This window comes from Monodelphis domestica, chromosome 4 (assembly GCF_027887165.1).
Source record: "Monodelphis domestica isolate mMonDom1 chromosome 4, mMonDom1.pri, whole genome shotgun sequence".
Lineage (NCBI taxonomy): Eukaryota > Metazoa > Chordata > Mammalia > Didelphimorphia > Didelphidae > Monodelphis > Monodelphis domestica.
The window spans coordinates 31,654,055-31,676,532 of record NC_077230.1 but is presented as its reverse complement, the minus strand read 5'-3'; the positions used below and the strand labels follow the sequence as shown (position 1 = coordinate 31,676,532).

The window sequence follows — 22,478 nt, the reverse complement described above, 5'->3', positions numbered from 1 at the left end:
CAGGTGTGATAAGACCTGAATGCTCCCAACCCTGTATGTGTGTCTCTTAAGGCCAAACTCATTAGACTAAAAAAAAAAAGATATAGCAATAAATGGATGAAGAAATTTGTTAGAAAAAGAAACATATTCTTATATTAAAAGAAATACATAATTATTTAAACCAAGCACTTACTAGAAGATAGAGGATGTTCCAGTAATTAATTTAATTACAATTCAAATTAACAAGTCTAATCAAAATACTACTATAAAGACACCTGAAAAGTCCTACTAAATATGTTGGATGCCTTTTCTAAAGTGAAGCTGTAAGTAAAATGTCACTCAATAACTTTTTCCAAGATAAGCAAATAAATAGTGCCTTATTTTAATTTTACTTTGTTAATTGGAGTAGAAATAGAAATCAGAAGAAAGACTCAACTTAAAAAATGCATTTTGAATCCTTAAATAAAGTTTGGGGATTTTTTTGAGTATCCAAACTCAATTGTTTTTTTTTTTTAATTGAAAACCATGCCAGCAAGATTAAATACAGTAATAACTTGCTAATCAATAAGTTCGAAATGTGTACTGTACCCCCCAAAAAGTCAAGATTATTTTTAGCAAATGAGGGTTGAATGATAAGCTTTGCTGACACTGACCCTGAATTTTGATGGCTGCCACTCTTTAACTGAGAGAGGATTTAACATAAGCACTGATACTAAAAAGTTAATTGAAAACCTAAAACACAGGAACCCAAGTTGTTCTAAAAGAAGTCTCTTAAAAACACCTTTCAGATCAGGAGGATTCAAACATAAAATAAAAGGCCTGTTAACTGTTCAATGCTATTGTTCCTTGATGGATTATAGAAAAAGAAAAGAATCCAAGAGAGAGAAGTCGACATGAAATACCTCCTCCAGAGAATCCAACCAAAATTGGCTACAAGAAGGGACTTCAAAAGCAGCAGGACTACTGCTGCTCAAAGAACCCTGGAGCTTTGGGCTGCTGGCCTTTAGTACTGTTATTAGCACAATGAGATTTAACTTGGGAGCAGAGAAAGGAGAGGATGCATTTTGAGAGTACTTCCATCATTGTACTGTTTTTTTTTTTTTAAGTCTCTAACTAGCCTTTGTCATAATACTTCGTCTGGACTTTAGGATTTCAAGTACAAAAGCATCCCCTCCCACCTATTGCTCACACTCCTGCATCAGAACAGATGACTTAAAATGCATTCCTTAGAGCAGATCACTATCCTCTTGGCTAACAGACATCCTCCCTCTTTCATACCCGCACATCCTCCTTTACTTACCTCTAATAAGGTGTGCAGAAACGTATTAAAGGTCCCGAGGATGCTTTTAGTTCAGAGCAGCCAGCAGGGCTCCCTCACAAAGCTTTGCCATTGCTAGTGTGAAGAGAAAGAGCTGCTGGGATGCTGAATGGTACATCAGCCAACTTTGTGTGTAGCAAAGGTTTGAAAGAAAACCTGGGCTGAAATTGTGCTGGATTGTGGATTGAACTAGATTCCACTACACAGAAAAAAAAAATAACAAATGGGAATTTCTTTCTTTTTTTAAAGCACTTACAGAAAATTTCCCTTCACAAAGAAATGTATTTTTTCTTTCTGTGGCAAATTTTAAAAACCACTGAACCTCTATATGTATATATATATATTAACCTCAAAAATTCAAATTAGAGCTACATATAAAATATTTTAGTCAAGTGGTATTCAATTAGGAGACTATTAATTATTCATATCCTATAATAAAAGCAATAAAATATATGCAGTAAAATCTATTTCTGCCTACAATTTTTACTAAAAATAAGTATCACTTTCATATGCAGATGCTTTTAAACTTTATTCCTCCACTTCCATTTAGAGTAGATATTTTGTGTGGCAGAGTAGATAGAGAGCCAGTCTTGGAGAGTGTGTTTAGGTTTTCTCATAATGCCTCTGTGATCTGGGAACATCACTTGGTCTCCTAGTTTTCTAATCAACTCTCTAAAACTAAAACTTAGGGAGAAGTTACTAACTTCCACTAGCAAAGGAATCTCTGCTACGTTTCCTTCATTTATAATTTCCCAACCCAAGGAAATTTCAAGTTCAACCAGATGGGGGGAAATGCGTTTCATTTATCCATGTGACTAATTTATCAAATAGTTCTCACAATCCCAAACACTGAAGTGCCCTATTGCTTTTTTTAGCTTGGCTTCACACCCAGAAGTGTGCCCTGTATTAAAGGAAGCCTGTGTTTCATTTTCTCCCACCAAACTGCCAAGAATCTTAGCCTCATAGCTGCCTTCTTTACAACGTTGCTGTCCTAAAACAAACCTGTGCCTACAAGGTGCCTGCAGGTTAATTTCTGCTGCCAGAGGGAAAGGTTCTAAACTCATTGGTTTTCAGGGACTCCCTGCAGGCACACACCTGGAAGCAATCACTGGCAAAGCCTGCCGGTAGGCACAGGTGTATATTAGGGCATCAGAAAAGCACATATGATTTTAGAAATGTCTTCCTGATATGGCAAGCTTTATTGTGGTGTTTTTGACAATATCGACAAATGAGAAAAGCTTCATTCAATAAACAAAGTAATTAAGTGTACCCCAAACAAGGGAGTTATTAAGGGATGCTCAAATGTTTATGTACCACGATTGAGCTGTCTACTCTCCACTGCTTCTTACTATGCCTTTAAATATCCTCTAACGTTGCCATCAGAATATTCACATGCACCTTGCTATTTTGAGAGCTAGAGGGTGTGAGCAGATATTTGCACATACAAAGTACAACCTACATATGCCTAACATTTTACTGGATCTAATTCTGTAATTAGTGGCCACTCAATGAAAAACCTGTGGAATGAATGATGATGGTATTTATCCCCTTGAGAATTTGCCCATTGCACTTGCCTGCTATTCATATTTTCTTTCATTTTTGGGGACTTCCAAAAAAGTCATGTGGATTTTCTTGTTATATTAAATTTGAGAGAGCCCAATATTTGCAATATTGCAGCATGTCAGAGTGTGATCTGGGTAAGATTTAAGTTAATTAACTCATGTATTGAAGAGATAGAAATGTATAAAATGGCTTGTTCTTATGCTTTCCTTGTGCTCAGTTATAGATTTTACAATAGAGAATGGGAAAGACTGCTTCCTTATAAATAATCAATAGAACATAGGACCATATAATCATAAATTTAGAGTTGCAAGAGACCTCAAAGGTCATCTAGTCAAAGATCCTCATTTTACAGATACAGAAACTCAGGACCAGAGAGAACTCAACAAAGGTCATACGTGTAACAAGCTAGAGGGATAGAAAGGAAGGACTTTAGCCTGTGCTATTCGACTAAAAATTCAGAGATCTTCCATTGCATATCAGTGCCTAAAGAAATGAGTTTATTTTAAGATATTTATAGGAAAAGAATTTGGAACACTGTCTAAAATGTTACTAACTCTGCATACCCTTTAATCAGTGATCCACTACTAGGGCTATACCTCAAAAAAGTGGAAAACTATACATATAAAAATCATCATAGATCATTTGTAATGGTAAAGATCGAGAAACTAAGGAAGTCCCCAAGAACGTATGAATGAATTATTATATATGAATGCAATGAAATATCATTATACCATTAAAAAATTAACGAAAGAGATGATTCCAGAGAAATGGTGAAAAATTTGTGTGAACCAACATTGAGTAAACTGGTGAATAAAGTACTGGACTTGAAATCAAGAATATTCATCTTTATGAGTTAAAATTCATCCTCAGCCACTAGCTGTATGACCCTGGCAAGTCTCTTCCCCATGTTTATCTCAGCTTCCTCAGCTTTAAAATGAACTGGAGAAGGAAATATTAGTTTGCTCCACTATCTTTGCCAAATCACTCCCAAAGTAGAGTCACAGAAAGCCAGTCAGAACTGAAATGACTAAACTTAGGGCCAAAAACAATGTATAAAATAACAACACTGCAAAGACAAATATTTTTGACATAATTGAGAATCTAATAAATGAAATTACCATGCATGATCCTAGATGACTGATGATGAAGCATCCTACTCTCTCACTCCTGAAAGAGAGGTGATGGATTAGGGCCAAATGAGACATGTATTTATGGACATGGTCAAGATGGGAATTTGCTTCCCGATGCATGTTTGTTACAAGGTTTTGTTTTACCATTGTGGGGGAAAAACAAAACAAAACACAGAGTGGGTAGATTGGGAGCTAGGTGGCTCAATGGATTGAGAGCCATGCCTGAAGATAGGAAGCCCTGGGTTCAAATCTGTCCTCAGATACTTCCTAGCTGTGGGACTCTGGGCAAGTCATTTAACCTCCCCCACTCACCCACCTTTGCCTAGCCCTTACTGTTCTTTTCCCTTAGAACCAATTCATAGAATGTATTCTGAGGAGGAAGTCAGGGTTTAAAAAATAGCAGGATAGAGCAAACAGAAGTGATTGTCATTAAATGGAAAAAGCAAATACAACTAGAACTAAAAAATATAGTGATTAGGTTTTTCATATATAATGGAATGTCTAATTGGTGTATTTCATAGATATTTGCCTCTCATGTATATTATAATATTTTAACCAAAGAAACAATAACTTTAATGAAGAATATAACATGAATATCTATTGGGGTGATTTTTATATGTGAGGACATACTGTAAGGAAAGATTGAAAAGAGAGAACAATGAAAGTGAGAAGATATTTACCTTAGCTATTTAGTGTGATTTGAACCCAGGGACACCTTATTACACATTCATCACTCTATACATTTCACCATACAATATTCAATTCAATTCAATTAATATTTATTAAGCACTTACTGCACAGAGTGTTATAGCAGATCCAGAGGGAGATATGAAGTTTAATTATGACATGCAAAATGCATAATAAAGATATAACCAAAATCTTGCTTTATAAGTTCAGAAGGTGGACAGGAGGTCACCTACTCTTTTAGCATTAGATTGTAGCTATGCACCAGTTATATCTTTTATATGAAGTTGCCTTATCATTGATTTGGCTTTATTACTAATGAGTTTATGTTTTTAACAATCTCTCCTATCACAAAAGCCAAGAAATTGTCAAAAAGGGTATCATATCATAAAATCTTGATCTGGAAGAGACATGCCCAGTTGTTTAAATATTTGGGCCAACCAATGACTATAATTTGAAAAGTTATAATTAATTCTTGTTATTATTATACAGTGATCAGTCATAATATTTGTTAACATTTTTGTAATATTTGTTAGAACAGAACTTGACCTACAAGTTATGCTTGAAGATATAAATCACCATAGATTTCTAAAATGAATAATAGAAGATGTACAGCTTGCAAATTCGAACTTTAATATGTTTAGATAAGATAAAATCATGACTCTTTTTTGCTAACACATGCAGAGAATTGTCCTCTGGTGACTGAAAAGGAAAACAATAAAAATTCTACGTATGCTTCATTTCTGCCTTTTTAATACAGTCAAAATCTTATCAGCACTCAAACATACTCCTTCTGTGAAAACTTTGAAAGCTAACTGGAAAACTCCATCCATCTTTTAGTCCTGTCTCTTTCTATTGTATTTTAATAATAATCATAAATCTGAGATATGTCAAAAACTTAATTAATTAGACAAATCTATATGAGTATACATAGCATTGGGAAAAAATGGTATGATATAACCTACTAACTAAATATATTGTTTCCTTCTCTGAAAAATGAAGGGTAGGATCAAATAATTTCTAAAGTCTCGTATCTCTGAATCCTATAATAAACAACAATCAGAAGTTACTCTTTGTACAAAAAGCTATCAACCTCCAAAGACAGAAGTGCCATTCCTCACTTTATTTCTTTCATTAATTTTTCTCTAGTGTAATTTATATGCATCTTCTTTCAGTCAAAGAAATATGTATTGTATGATAATGCACATAAAAACTATATCACATTCCTTTTCATATTGGGGAGGGGTGGAAGGAAGGAGAAAACATGGATCACAAAATGTCAGAATATGATTATAAAAGTTGTATTGACATATAATTTGGAAAATAGTTAAATTTTTTTAAGTTACTTGATGATTAGGTATTCTTACCTACTGAAAACCTCTTAAGACTTTAAAAATATTTGATTTTACTATTTCATCTGAAAATGTTCAGGATGAAACATAAATACTGAAATTGCTAGCTAAATTTACAACTGTATTGTACTTTTTTGGCTTAAAATGAAATCTATATTATACACATTTTATGTGTATATACATATATAATGGTTTATTATTATATATGTTTATAAAATTTGCAAACCCTCTAAATGGTATAATATCTCCTCACATAATGCTCTCTCATGATATCTCATATCTCCTGGATATCACACTGGAGGGACAAGGTTATGATCCAAAAGTTCTTTGGAACTTCTTAAGCCCCAGAGCCTTCCCATATGGGCATGAATTATTAGTGCCTTGTCTCATAATCATGGAATTAGAAGATTATTGATGTAGGAGCCTCAGAAGCTGTCTAGTGTAAGGGCAGAAAAGAAAAACTATCTGACTCTCTGATCTTTTAAAAAAACTTTATTAAAAGAAAAAAAAATACTGGAATTCCCTAGCGAAATTAACTAGAGCCCCAGCTACTCTGAATCTTCTCAGATGCCAAGGTCCCCCCCAGGCGCAGGATTGGTTCTTATATTGACCAATCCCATACCGGGAAGTAAGGGGGGGGGGAGGAAATGACCCCTCCCTAGCACAGGATTGGTCCAATTCAAGACCAATCCCATGCCAGGAAGTAGAGGGTGTGGTCTCCACCCCCCCCCACCTCCAGCATGGGACTGGCCCATTCAAGACCAATCCCATGCCAGGAAGTAAGTAGTAGGGAGGGACCCCTGAGGCATGCTGGGGGATGCAGTTTCCCCAGCTACCACATTTTAACTTCTAGTTAATCTCACTCCACAGATGAAGAAACTGACAGCTGGGGCAGTTAATGGACTTTGCCTGAAGTTACAGACTTAGAAAGTCAACCAGGTCCTACCTTGCAGGAGCCAATTATCATCCCACTGTGCAAAAGCAACTATCTAGTAGTCTCCAAGACTCTCATTTTAGTACCTTTATCAAAAGACATATTCTATCAAGACATATACTCTCGTTGCTATATACAATATATCATACTTTGACATATAATACTTTGATATCCTATCAAAGATTTCTTTGAAAGGAAAACAATGATTTCTAAGGTATTCTTTAAATGTCTATGTTCTTTTTCAAGTGCAATAGAATCTTATGACCATTATGAATCCTAATAAATAGTTTGCTCACTCTTACAAACACTTGGCAATCTTCTCCATATGAAGACAACTCTGAGGTAACTGAGTGCAGCTCAGAGACCACTAAATTCAATGCAAGATCTCCCTTCTACTTGTAGTTGTAGAATTTCCATTCTGCACCTGTGCAATATTGTGTAAGATACTTAATTTATCTTGGTCTCAGTTTATACATTTATGAAATGAAGAGACTGAACTAGAACTCCTGCTTCCAAATTCTATATATCTTATAATATGTCATAATAATATAAACAGCAGTTGGATAGCTAGTTATATAGCACTGATGATAAGTCTAGGATTTGAGCTTAATCTTTTTCAAGAATTACCTCATTTGATCCTCAAAACAACCTTGGGAGATGGGTGCAGTTATTATCCCCATTTCAAGTTGGGGAAATTTGAGTCAAGAAGAGAATGTTTATGATCTTCTAGACTATAAACTCAGTACGTTAGCCACTGCACAACCTAGCTGCCTCATATCTCTTGAATATATGCAACATATATGTTCATGCACTATATATAATACAGATACATATATATATTTACACAATATGAATAGATGGATAGATAGAGGAGACAAGAGGAAGTCACTTTGTTTTACTGTTTTCCGCATCTATTAACTTCTCTACATTCTCCCATTGTGGATTAGGAATAAGATGACAAATCTTCTGTGGCTTGATATTAAATCATCATGCTATTGGCTCATGACTTTTTGTACATGGAAGAATATATGGGATAGAATTCAGGGGCATACTACCTCCTTAATGGCAGCAAAGAACCACAGGAACTCTTAACATGATTTCCATTAAGCTACCATATAAGAGAAGTAGCAAGATTAAATAGGGAATGGGGTAGTTCAGTGGATAGAAAGCCAGGACTGATGATGGGCAGTACTGGATACAAATTTTTAATACAAGTAAAAAATAAATCAGACACTTGCAAACTCTGTGACTCTGGGCAAATCACTTAACCCCAGTTGTCTGGTCTTTTCCTCTCTTTGGCCCCAGAAAAAATAATTAATACCCAAGACAGAAGGTAAGAGCTTAAAAAAAAAATGGAAAAAATTAGATTGGGATTCCATTGACAAAGCTGACTTTTCACATAACTCTCTCATTCACATTAGGCAATTGTTTATATGGCAGGATTTGAAAGGTGAAGAAAGGCTTCTTGCCTAAAGGTCTCCATAGGCCTACTAGAGTTCCTGAAATAATATGGGTTTCAGGTAAGACACTAAAGATCCTTATTTAATTAATTAATGAAATAATTAATAAGTTTAACTAATATTTCACTCAAGTATGCCTGAAGTAATTGTAGTGTGCAGTATATTTTACCTATTGAATAAAACCAAAATTGCTAATCTTGGTATACAACATTCTTCATCTCTGACTCTAAGAAATCTACAACACAATGAAATTTCTATTCTTTATATCTATATTTTCTTTTCATATCTCTCAGTTAAAATCTGATTTTTTTCTTTAAGGCTCAGTTCAAAAATCACCTCTGCTATAAAGTTATTTCTTCATTCTTTGAATTCTCTTCATGATTCCTTTTACACTTCTTTGTACTTCCATATTCAATGTTGTTTTGTATGTATTTGTGTGTATGTGTTTTGTGCATATATCCAATGATATATTTATGTTTTTATTTACGTACATGCATTTTTTTTGCCATAAGTGCAAAACTGCATGTGAGTCAAAAGACAATGGCAATATATATGGTGGGGTGAGTATGTTGCAACATAAGATCTTTAAGGAGAACAATTTTGGTGGATTGATAAAGCCTGAAACAATATTGTAAAGAGTTAATAAACAAGTGAAAGAAGAGAAAATGGAGGCATCTATTGTAGACAGTCATTGAAAGGAATTTACTTATAAAAGATAGAAAAGATGTAAAGTGTAGGAGTGAAGGCAATGAAAGATGGGAGTCATCTAAGCCTGAAGCTTGGCTAAGCATAACTGATCATATGAGAGTGCAAGGGATTCATGAGAGGAGGATACTGTAGTGTTGAGTTAGTTCACCAAGAGTTTAAGATGGGGAAAAGAGGAGAGAGGAACTAGTGCAGGGGAGATAATTTGAAAGAGAACTGAGGGTTCACCATTAATGGAAGGCATAGAATGGATACAGAATTAGGTTTTGTAAGGAAAAGCAGAGGGATAGGAAAAAAGCCAATAGATTGTGGTTGGATAAAAGGACTTTGGAATTCTTGAACATAGAAGTGGGACATTTGTAGAGAATATCAAGATCAAGGATGTAACCATCTCTATGTGTAGCTAAAAAGGGGAAGAAGAGTAGACAGAGCATAAAAAATGGATAGTTTGAGGAACTGAGGGATTAAGGTATATGAAGGAGACTCAATATGCATGCTGAATTCTCCTACTCAGAAATAGGGGTTGAGGAGGAGAGAATAATTGTGAGTCAGGTACTGTTGTAAGTTTCATTAAACCATTCATACTCAAGCCACATCATCCTGACATAGAACATACCTCTGTAGAGACATTTAGGGAATATTAATGATATAGAATCAAGCTGCTCTCTATGGAACATGACTCAGAAGGAAAAACAACAACAACATAACTTTGGATTTATAATCAGAGTCTTGTTTTAAGCTGTTTCTCTTTATCTGAATAAAAGTACCCATGCTGGAATACATTCCTCGTGTGAAGGATAATGAATCTACATCTACTGTATGAATCTCTTTGAAGGCAGATATGATATAGAGTAGGAAGGTCCATTCCCCAGTTTATATATGGCCAAAGGTTATAAAGTAATTTTTTCAAAGAAGAAATCAAAATGATCTATCAATAGACATATTCTGTAAATCACCATCAATTAGAGAAATGCAAATTAAAACAACTCTAAGGTACCACCTCACATCTGTCAAATTGACAGAAAACAAGATGACAAATTCTGGAGGGGGTATGGAAAAAATAGGTACACTAATGCCCCAGAGGTAGGGTGAACTGGTCCAACAACTCTAGAGAAGTGTTTGGAACTATGCCCAAACAGTTATAAAAATGTGCATATCCCTTAAGCTAGCAATATCATTTTTGAGGTCAGTATTCTGTTGCTTTTTCTTCTACCTAGAGTTATATGTAAGGCTTTGTCAAGGCAGACATGGAAGCTATTCAGTAAGAGACTAATATAAATATAAAATAACATATGATCAAATTCAGCTACTTCTCCCTTTCATTTTTTGGCAGGTGATGGGTTTTTTTTGGTATCATTCTATTATAATGGGACTTATATTTGCAATTACTATGCATAATTACTATGCATACTACAAAGGTACCAGAGAACTGGACTGGAAGAGAGGAAGACAGGAAGACCAGGAAGACCATTTCTGATACATATGGAATGTTGGACAATGACTTAATCTAACAGTGATTGCTCCTAAATTGCTAAGAAGGTGTGGACCTGTATTGTTATATGGAATTTCTTAACTGGGGTGTTTCCCATACAAATAAAATCACAGTTTCACCACACACACACACATTTTCCATGTGCCTCTGACTTTGTACAATAATTAATTGGAATTAAATCCACTAAAGCTTCTGTTCCTTTAAAGAGGTTATAAAGAAACAATCATCATTAGCAGGGAAAGAAAAGAAAGGGAGCATGTGGAGATGTGCATGTTTTGACAGTCATAACAGCATTTAGCACAGTGCTTGACACGTAGGCATTTAATAAATGTTTATTGGCTGATCAACTAATTGGTAATTTAAGAGTTTATACACCAGTCTGAAAATTTTCACTTTGGAAATAAATGTCAATTTTATTTAGATTTATTGGAGAGTCTGGCATAAGAGATAGGAACATATGAATTCAAATTTCATCTCTCACAATGAATAACCGTATGATCACAAGCTAGTGGCCAAATCTCTTTGAACTTCACACCACTTTCTAAGACATATGTCACTAAATCCTAGAGGCACTGGAGAGAGTTACACGAGACTGACAAAAGCAATCTTTTATTGTTCTGATCTAATATCTTTAAATTGTTTTTGATTATTTAGAAGTTTGCTGATTTATTTATTTATTAATCGCCAATCATCATATAATCAGTCTCAATGATCACATTTAAATTACTTATTCCTATAGCTGTATCATATATTTCACCATTAAAACAGCCAATTTCAAAAGAAAATCTTATTCTTAGTATCATACTATAGGATTCTCCCCTCCCTCGTTTTGACAGACTATAGTTTAATTAGGGAATGAATCTATTAATCAGAGAAAGAAACCTAGATTGTAGTATTAGAAGAGAGACTAGAAAATGAAAACTTGAGTACCAATATTTGGTTTTTCAAATGATAAATGTATGAAATTTCTGTTGAATTATATCAAATAACGGGTTTAGCTTTAAATAGTAGTCAAACTGTATAGAAAAGGTTGCATATCTTTGGTAAGAATTGGTAGAACTTGGTCATATAAAAACAATCCTTATTAATACTGAGAGAAATCTATATAGATTAGGTATTATGCATAATCATATTGATAAAATAATAATGATAAAATAATTATTATTTGTATTATATTTATGCAATATAGAGCCTTAAGTTTTTAAAAATACTTTACAAACTTAATCTAATTTATCCTTATAAGCTAGGAAGGCAGATAGTGCTATCTCCATTTTACATATTTGGAAACTGAGGCAGAAAATAAAGTGACTTGCTCAGAGAAAGAATCTGAGATCACATTTGAGCTCAGGTCTTCCTGATGCCAGGTTTGAGGATCTAACCACTGTATCACCTAGCTGCCAAGTACACTAAGTTCAGAGACTGTTTTCCTTTTTGCTCCTATACATTTATTTATAATTAACACATATTGTCAAGAGGATGACTTGAAAAAATAGGTTAGTATCAGATCACTATAATTGCATTGAATTTGAACAAACATATTAGCCTTTGTGTATGTTACCATTGCAAGAAAGATTATTATGAAAATATAAATTATTAACATGATTTGGGCATAAATATGCAATTTGAAATTGAATTGTTAAAAAGAAAAGATGCTCCAAACCCCAAATGCATTTTCTTACTTCTGTTCCAGTTGATTTTTTCAGGACCAAATGCCCATATGGCAGTTAAAGTTAATGAATATGGGGAGTTTCACATTTCTGGTTGTATCACTGCTTGATGTGTAGCATTCTAATAGGATATGGGGCATGAAGAGAGAACACAGGAAAAGGTAGGTTACTACAGGGAGAAATGACATACCTTTAGGAAACTCCAATATCTCAACAGAGAGGGGTCACTTTCATATGACAGGTAAGAATAAAGATATCATAATCAAAAAATTATTAGTTTCATTTTATTTTTCCCCAAAATATTTTTCTATATTTTCATCTACGAGACCTAGCATGGCTGGCTGTAAAAATGGTCTGACTACAGTATTGGGAAGACCGAGGCTTGACTCTCCAGCTGCCAAACACTAAGCTGTGTAACCTTGGACATATTACTTCTCTCTCAGAGTTCTCTGAAACTATCACTTGCAAAAGAAGGTGGCAATCTACAGTGGTAGAGGGAGTTTACTCATTCTAAATTTCTCTTCCCTTATTCCATTTTCTATGTGAAAGTTTCTTTTGCCTCCAATGTATCCATTTCATTGACCAGTTCAATGAATTTTAAAAATTATCTCAGTGAGAAAGATTTACTTCCTCTATGTTATAATCCTAGAAATTCTTAATTCCAGGTTTCAAATATCTAATTCTTAAAGAAGGAGTAGAAACTCATTTATTTCCCCTATGGTGTTTTGTTAGGCTACTTTATTCCATTTGTTGTAAAATACCAAAAAAAGAAAAAAAAATACCATGTGTGAACAAAGGTATACACAGTTTTATGGCATTGTGTTCTATTATTATTTTGAAGGTGAATAGAAATAAAAATAGATAGGATTAAAGCTGAATAATTTCATTTTTGACAACTGAAGGGAGAAAATGTTCCATGGAGAGAACACTGCTAGATTCTACATTTGTAGATAATAGATCTGATTTTATAGCTGATTTTAATTAGAAAATTGGTGACTTAACTAAGCAACATCAGGGTCACAAATACAAAGCAACACAATGTCTTTATTAATTTACTTTCAGAAAGAATACACTGTAAAAATAAAAGAATTTATTTTGTGAAAATGAGAACTGACAGAGAAGTAACTAGACTGGTCGACAAGGTTTCCAATTGTGTTTCTATCCAGTATAATTGCACAGATTGGAACTCATTAACCACATTTCCATGCTCATTCCCTGTACCTAGGAAAATAGAGAGAAAATGAAAGAGTGAAATCTTTCATATATTATGTACACTAATTATGGACTTTGTGAAGCAGTTGAGTCCCACAGACAAATTGTTGGTAGGAAAGTAGTAGCTCCTGTTGAGTCAGCTGAATGATCCACAATAACTCTTAAAACTAATGATCGAATATATATTTTGTTTTCAAAGGAAAATGATTTCTTTTTTCCAGAATGACATTATTCTGGAATGACCTTTGCTTCAGATTTAAAGGATAAAGCAAACGAATACTATGCACATGCTTTCATGAATAATTTGTGATAGGCAGAATGTGTCTTTTTGGCAACATGCAATATGTTTTAAGGCAAAAATGTCCTCTCCTGAAAGAAGACAGCTTGCAAACTCTGAATCCATGATATCTCACTTTTCAAAAGTAGATCTGAGTTGCTGCTTTTGAAGCTTTGAAAAGATTGATCTTCAATCTTGAGGCACTTTTAAGTGGGGAATTATAAGCCATATAAAAAAATATAGTAACAGAACCTTTGGAGTTGGCCATAAGACAAAACACATTTCAAATAAATGCATACTGTACATACATAAAATTGGCCAAGATAAATCAAAGCTCATACATTCATGAAGACATATGCTGAAACTTACTGCCTCAAGCAAAGTATATTTATTTATCCTAATCTACTTTATAGTCTTTTAAACTTTGGGAAAGTTCGGTGACAACTGTTTTTGAATGTGAAGTTGCCATATCCATGAAATCAGATTAAGAGTCTGACCACTGATTCTAGGTTTGTTTTTGGTTTTTATAAAATTCTTATGTGGCTTGAGGTAAATTCCATTAGTGAAACTTTGAACGATAGATTTAATTCAATTTGACATACATTTATTATATGCTATTTGCCAGACATTATACCAGGCACTGGGGGGATACAAATACAGTAAGAGAAAGCGTCCCTTGACTCAAGATTCTATTCCACTATGAATATGTAAAATTTTTAACCCTGAATAGTGGAAAGAATGGAAAATTGATAAATGCCAGAAGGATTTTTGGATAAGAGAATATATATTTAAGGGAGTAAATAAATAAGGCATCATTTGGCAAAAAAAATATATATATATATATACATATATATATATATAATGATTCTTTACTTCTATTTAGCAGTTTATTCTCTGGAGGTAGATATACACAAATCATTTTTCAAACACTATTCCAGTTATTGTATGTACTGTTCTCTTGTTTCTGCTCACTTCACTCTTAATAATTTCATGTAGATCTTTCCATGTTTTTTTAATTAACCTGTTTGTCATTTCTAACATCCCAGTAGTATTCCATCAAAATCATGTGCCACAACTAATTTATCCACTCCCCAATTGATGGGCATCCCTTCAATTTCCAGTTCTTTGCCACCACAAAGGGAGCTGCCACAAATGTTTTAGAATAAATATTTTTTTTCTTTTCCCCTAATCACATTATGTAATAAACTTAATAGTGGTCATGTTGGATCAAAAGGTATATACAGTTTTATATAATTCTTTGGGCATAATCCATATTATTTTCCAAAATGTCTGGATCGATTAACAACCAACATTTTTTTAAAGTAATGTTGCTTATTTGATATATACTTTTCTCCATAAAAACTAAGGAATAAAAATTCTGAGATCCTTAATAGAGGTGGGGCATAAGGCATGATGTAGAAAGCATTAGATAGGTGATTAGCTTTGAAGGCAGAAAGACCTAGGTGCAAGTTCAGCCTATGACACAAACTTATTTATAAGATCATGGTTAAGATACAGAGGGCTTGTACATCTGCATTGATGAAAAGAGTCTCTGAGCTGGAGGTCTATACATGTACCAAAAATAAAATAGATATAGATATAGATATAAAGTATGCATTTTTTGCATCTTTTTTCTTTATCCTTTGGTGATAGCATATGGAATCTCAAACAAATCTCATACTGAGAAATTAAAGGAATAAATGACAAAATGAGATGATTGAATCCATAATAGAGGGTCAATAGTAAATATTAATTCTTTAAAGCAGAGATTCCTGACCTGGGGACACAGGCCCCTAATTTCAAGGGGGATCAATGAATGTGAATCGGGAAAATAAATCTTAATTTTCACTAACCTCGAACTAAAACTAAACATTTCCTTCAAGGTGGTATAGTCAATAGTGTGTTGTGGCTAGAATCAGTTCAAATCTGGCCTTAGTTCCTTACTACCTATGTGACCCTGAGCAAGTTAAATGACTTCTGATTATCTTAATTTCCTCATCTTTCATATGGGGATAAGCATAGCACTTACTTCCTTTGGGTGTTGTGAGAATAAAATGTGATAATATATATAATGTACTTTGTAAAACTTAAAATACCATATACATTCTCATTGTTTTTGTTGTTATTATTAATTTAAAATTATTGTGACAAATGGACCAGTGAGTTGGAAAAAGAAATGATGAGCAACCCCAGTAATTTTGCAAGAGAACCTGAAATTGGGTCAGGAAGGGTTGGATAAGTCTGAAATGATTGATCAACTACAAAAAAAAAAAAAGCAAAGTATTACTTATCTCACTGGGTTGTTCAGAGAAAGTCTCTTTGTAAAGCTTAAAGCAGGTAGCAATGTGAGTTATCTTTATGAGTTATCACCTACTATGGTGATATGATGAAACTAAAAGAGGGTGGGTTCCTTAAGATTTAGGCAGTGGTATCTAGAGCAAAGAAGGTGAACCCTCACATATATAACAATTGTCAGCATCAAAATATACTAATAAAATTATGATTAGAAAGTTCATGATAACACCATCTGGCTTACTCATTTCCCACATCTTACTCATGACCATTTTAGATATACAATACTTTGGCCCAAGTCTGGAATTGGGGAAAAAATGCTAAAGAATGCTATAATGATGCTGAACAAAGCCTAGAAATTGTCCTTTGCTTATGTTATTAAGAAACAGTACTCAATAATTTTGAAAATTTAAGGAACATTGATTGATTTTAATTTTATTTAAATGTTAATCGAATAGTATTTATTGCCTTTAAGTTTTGTGTAATTGTTCTATTTATATGTAGGTCAAATCTACCAGGCCAAAATTGTTTCTTATGGAGGGGTATCATACAAAGAAATAAAATAGGATATAAAAAAGAATCCATAAATATCAAAAAGCAGTCAATATTTACATAATATTTGACATAAGAAAGATATGAATGTGAATACAATAGCTAATTACACTTATAATACAACTGACAGGATAATTTTGCTAAAAAAAATCTGGATAGCTTAGATTTGTGTACCATCTAGTGAGAAAAATACTTACCTCCAAAATACTAATATACTTTTCAACTTTCACAGCATTATCAATTCCAAATTAATCATAATTAAATACTTCTTTTCATTTTTCAAGTCATAAATAAATGAAAGAATAGTTCTTGAAATTAGGAATTAAATCATATTTATTGTCTTGTTTAGTATTGTAATCTTTGAAAATAGTCTACCTAAAGGCAACATACTGGTAATAGCTTTAGCAGTAGCAAATTACTATCAACTTTGACATATAAACCATTCCCTCTCCCTCCCCAGAACTAAAATGCAAAGTCTACCTATCGATTTATATATAAAGTGACTTTTCAACAACAGAAATGACAAATATCAATGCATATTTTATAATGTATATTTGAATAAACTAAGTCAACTAACTTTTTGGTATTCAGTTTCATATACATGTGTTATATTTAATTTAATGCCTAATGGCATTTGGGAATCATGCTATTTGCTTTAGAAACTTATAATATCATCATTACAATACATTGCTTTGCCTTCCATTATATGCCAAAGCTCTTCTTGAACATCCCTGCTGACATTCCTCACCTCCTGTGAAAATAATGGCGCCCTCTTCAGAATACTCATAGTACTTTAACTGGTACTCTGTTTTGTACTTGACAAATTAATCATAACTCATAGTCAATATTTGTAAAGTGTTTTCCTACCCACACAATTCGTTAAGGTAGGTAGTAAGATCATTCTGCTAGGACCACTATCCACCAGGATCCCCATCTCCCTCCACAACATGGGGTAAGGTATTTTTTTTTCTTTAGAGGCAAAAAAGTCCAAGATGTGCCCAAGGACTTGATTATTCTAGACATGGCTTCCTGGGAGCCTCGGGTCATACTGATGTGGCTTCCCAGTCATCTGAGGACATAAACCACTCTTCCACCCCATAGGTTGGGAGTCTGGGAGTCACTATATTCTAATCTGCTAACAAGATCTATTTCTATAAGAAGACAAGAGAGGCTAAATGGAACACTATCCTTGTTGAATCCAACCTTAGGACAATGTAAACTTCCTTTTGTTAACTATTCATTGTCTTTCAAATATCTCACTTCATTCCAACACTGAACCTAAACTTAATGGGGTATAAGCCTGAGTCAGGCATGATTCTAACATTAATCCTAAGAAAATAGACACAAGAGAAGTTAATTTACTTTCCTAGGCTCACATAGTGTGTATTAGAGTCATAATTTGAATCCAGCTCTCTCCAGAGCCCAAGTACTATATTCTTTTCACAAAACCAAGCTGCCTCAATAGATAGTACTTTTAGGAGCCAAGTCTATATTACGACTTCCATACATTATCTCATTTGAGCTTTACAACAACTAAGAGAAAGATTATAGGTATTAATACTGCAGTTTTTAAAGATGAAACTTCCCTTTATTTCTGAGGCCAAATTATTGTGGTTACATATTTAGTTATCAAGAGATTTGTATTGAATGAATAATTGAAAGAATGCTCAACTCAAGTGAAGATTATTCTCCCTAAAAGCATTTTCTTCCTCCTCTAATTTTTCTTATATTATACCTTCTTTACACATCTCTAATTTTTTCATAGTTACTATTCATTAGTCTCCTCTTTCCCCCCATTTAGATTGTAAGATAATTGAAGAAGAGTCGACATTACATCTGTCTTAGAATGCTCATGATTGAACAGAGAATCAGGGAACTCCTACATTGTTTATACTGCTTTGATTGTGTCCATGGCAGAATACTGGTATGATAGTACCTCCTGGTAAAATGTATTCTTTAAAGAATATTTCTACAAGTATATTGCCCTGCTATATGTAGTCTTTTACTCTAATAATTGTATTTATTGATTTATTTGACTATCTACCAGGCTTAAATCAATGTTTTACTTATTATAATATCTCCCATCTTCCCTTTTCTTTATTATAAAGCCTTCATTCTAGTATAATATCTCATTTCTATTCTTCTGGATAATTGCAGTTGCCTCCTAATTATGCCTTCCAACAGTACTATCTCTAATCTCCAATCCATTATTTATAATGCTGTCAAGTTATTTTTCTTATGCACAGATCTGATCATGCCTCTAATTTGTTCAAAATGTTTTAGTGATTACTAAGACATCAAGTGAAGTTCATATTCCTTATCCTAGCATTAAAGGTCATCTATAATCTAAGTACTCTTTCTTTCTCTCGTTCCAGTCTTATCTCACAGGATTTCCCTTCTCAAACACATTATATTCCAATTTGACTGTAAGATCCCCATCTCTTTCAGATACTTTTGTTGACAGTTCATAGGTGAATTAGAATATCCTCACTTAACGAAATCCTGCTCATCTTTAAGGCTCAAGACGAATGCCACATTCCACAAAAAGCTTTCCCTAAATCCCTAAAATACAATTCCTCTCCATTTCCATCCCTCAGACCCCAGAATATAATTTTGTTCCCACCTCTCAAGTAGTTATGTGTTATTTTATATCATAGTTATTTTGTGTTCATTTAATTTTCCGAGTCTTACTTTCCATATTTTACATCACCTATTCTAAGAATCTAATAAGTTTGTTTTTGAGGAAAGTAGATACCTTAAAGTACTATAAATTAAAATTATTATTTTTTATTATAACTATTATAACAACAACCCACCAAACTTTGAGCTCTATAATGAAAGGATCTGAATCTTACTCAGTTGTTTTATTTGTCCTGGTATCTAGCACAGGTCTGCATAGAGGAACCTAATTCCATTTGTCTTTGTGCAAAACAAAGCAAAACCTGCAAGCAAAACAAAGAAAGCAAACAATACTACACAATTCTGTGTTTACTTTCAACCAGTATTATGTACCTATTTTGAAGATTCTTAAAACCAATGAAATGCATTTTACTATTAATGATGACTTCTATCTTTAATTTCACTGTCTATACACTTTCATTTACTCATTCATTAAGAGATTCAGAAGTGCAGTGGAGTTGTACAGTTCATTTTTTTTTTTGGCACTCAGATCTTAAAGAGTAGTAACAAATAATTAGTTCTGCTTAGTAGATACACTAAAATCTATTTTTTTCCTTCTTACCAGAGAAAATCTTTTGAGGAAAAATAAATCAACCATGCAAATTAAACATGGTCTAAAGGAAAGTAGGCTATTCCTCACGAAACTCACACTTCAGGTAAACATACATTACAACCATAATCTTAAACTGACATACCAGAGTAGTTTGGTATTTTTTCATTACCTTGCATTATTCTAATGACAATGGTAAATGAGGAGGAACTGATGAAAATTGTGGAGGCAAGTAAAAGTTTTCAGAGGCACTTTTAACCCTCATATTCCACCTTTTTCTCCTTCCTCTCCTTTTCCTATCTCTACTCTAAGACATAAAACAATAATAGCATGACTTGCATCCACATATTCTATGCAAGGATACATAGAATATTATGACTTGTTTTTATTTACTTGAATCTTAAACTCTGAAAGTGATAGAGAACTTCAGGTTAATGTTGGATTAATGTTGGCAGCCAGTATCTTACATTAGCATGTTACTGGAGATGAGATGTAACAAAGAAATTGTTCTTCTGAGATGAATATAGTGATAGATGTAATCATATCTATGTGTGTTTGTGTGTATAATATATGCAAATATTATATATCACACATATATGCATTATTTTGTTAGTGTTTTTTAGCAGCCAAGTAACTGATAATGAGAAATTAGGATGTCAAGAAATTCCTAACAACTTTGGAGCACTCAGCTGAATACAAGTTTTGCTTTCAGTTAAACATACTAAATGAAACTCGATACTACAATGTGATAATCAGATGTCTCAAAAATTATTTATAATATAGCTAGAGGTTTTTAAAAAGTGCAAACCTTACCCAAAGCAGAATGGACCATCCAAGTAGTAAACTAATCTAATGGGTTTTTTGGAAAACTATGCCACAAATCAGTTTTCCCGACATTTTGAAGATCATCTCCTTGCCTCTCAACCTTCATACTTCTGAGACATGGAATATATGTGTTCATTTCCTCCCTGTTTCTAAAATAAATCTTTTCTGAAGTGGCACTACTTTTAGTAAAAGGCCTACAGTGAATGCGAATTTTGACAATTGACCAAAACTACTACACAGGAGAGGGAGAAGAGATGAGATGGAACTGTAAATTAATGAAGGTTTTTTTTTTCCCAATTTCTAATCATGTATCACAGAAAATTATTATATTCTGTTTCCCCCCTCCATGTCCCCATTTTAAAGAAAGATGGAAACATGGAAATTCAACTGTGAAAACTGTCTTTGGCAGATGATTTACACAAGTTGTAAAAAGTACTACATTTGTATCTGAAAATTATACTACAATATTGTTCTCCAAGGAGCAGTAAATGGATACAAGTTCAGTTTCTGCTACAAAAACAGAAATATGAAGCTCACAGGGATATTTAATCACAATATGCTATCACTGAATTAAAAATCCATTTTGTATAAAGCCTCACAGGAACAACGAAAATCTGCTTGTTTATAAAAGTCAATTTAAAACTTTTTTTTATCATACAAACAAAAGAGCACAGAACCAGCTGTTATTTAGTTTTCAATTAAGCACAATCATTTTCCTGTCAGGGAAAACAAACAAACAAAACAACAAATAAACAACAACAAATAAATAAATAAATATGACCTGTATGCAATAAGCATGTTGTTTATATTGTTATCCTTAGCTTAACAAATTTTATTACCTAAGACCTTGAATAATGTTCAGTCACTAGACATTTACTAAGCACCTACTATGTGCCAGGTCCTATGCCACACTCTGAAGATACAAAGAAAAGCAGAAGATGGTCTCTGCTTTTGGGGAGTTCACAATCTAAAGTTAAACACTTGATTTAAAAAAAAAAAACTTATTGCACTTACACATTATATACTGGACAGCATACTGGACAGAGACAGCTTTAACATCATGAAGTCCTGGCTTAAAGTTCTGTTTCTGCTACATATTGGATATGTCCAGACCATGGGCAAGTCATTTAATAACTAAGACATTCCACAACGGTTCCATTTCTGACCTAAGGCAATTTGAACCTGTCCACTCAGCCTGGTGGCCCTCTGCTGGAGGGGAGAGGGGAGAGAGGGACTCATCAGAATAGGTGATGTGGGCAGTGTAGAGACCTAATTCTCTTCAGTCTTACTGCTCTACTCCTGAGTTCAAGCAATCTACCACCCTCATTTCCCCCAGTAGCAGAGCATTAAAAGCATGTATCACTGTGGGTTGAGTGGTGGAAGTTTCCATTGAGAGTAAATTAGGCAAATTTCCATTTGGTCATAAAGTGTCATTAACTTTTATCTCTTTGAGAGACTGTGTAATATAGTGGAAAGTACTGTGTGTTTGACATAACAATTGTATTTAAGACATGCTCTTTATTCCTTAGGTCTCAATTTTCTGATCAGTAAAAACAAAAGAATTGGACTAGATATTTTCTGTGGTCCCTTCTAGCATCTAGGAGGCAATGCTCATGAAGAGGATGATATAGTAAATGTATTTCTTATCAACTTTACCAACAAAGTTTTATACAGTTTGAAAAACTATAAAAATAAATTCATATTTTACATAGATTGTCATGTGGCATTTAAATATTTCTACAAGGATAAAAATAAGCTGAATTCATAGTAAAGTGGTTGTTAAAGTGGTTTTTAAAATTCAACTTTT

The 22,478-nt window shown here is 33.5% G+C and overlaps 1 protein-coding gene across 11 annotated transcripts in view; it reads right to left on the bottom strand.

Moving 5' to 3' along the window:
• The window catches only part of DMD (dystrophin), a 2,399,796-nt gene that overhangs the window by 1,149,595 nt on the left and 1,227,723 nt on the right, over window positions 1-22,478 (bottom strand). The window contains exon 1 of one of the 11 annotated variants that reach the window (XM_056797117.1): window positions 1,280-1,611. The exons of the other annotated variants lie outside the window; for them this stretch is intronic. The gene's annotated coding sequence lies outside the window, so the exon portion shown is untranslated. Of the gene's footprint in view, window positions 1-1,279; window positions 1,612-22,478 lie in introns of those variants that run through there. 11 annotated transcript variants of the gene reach the window in all.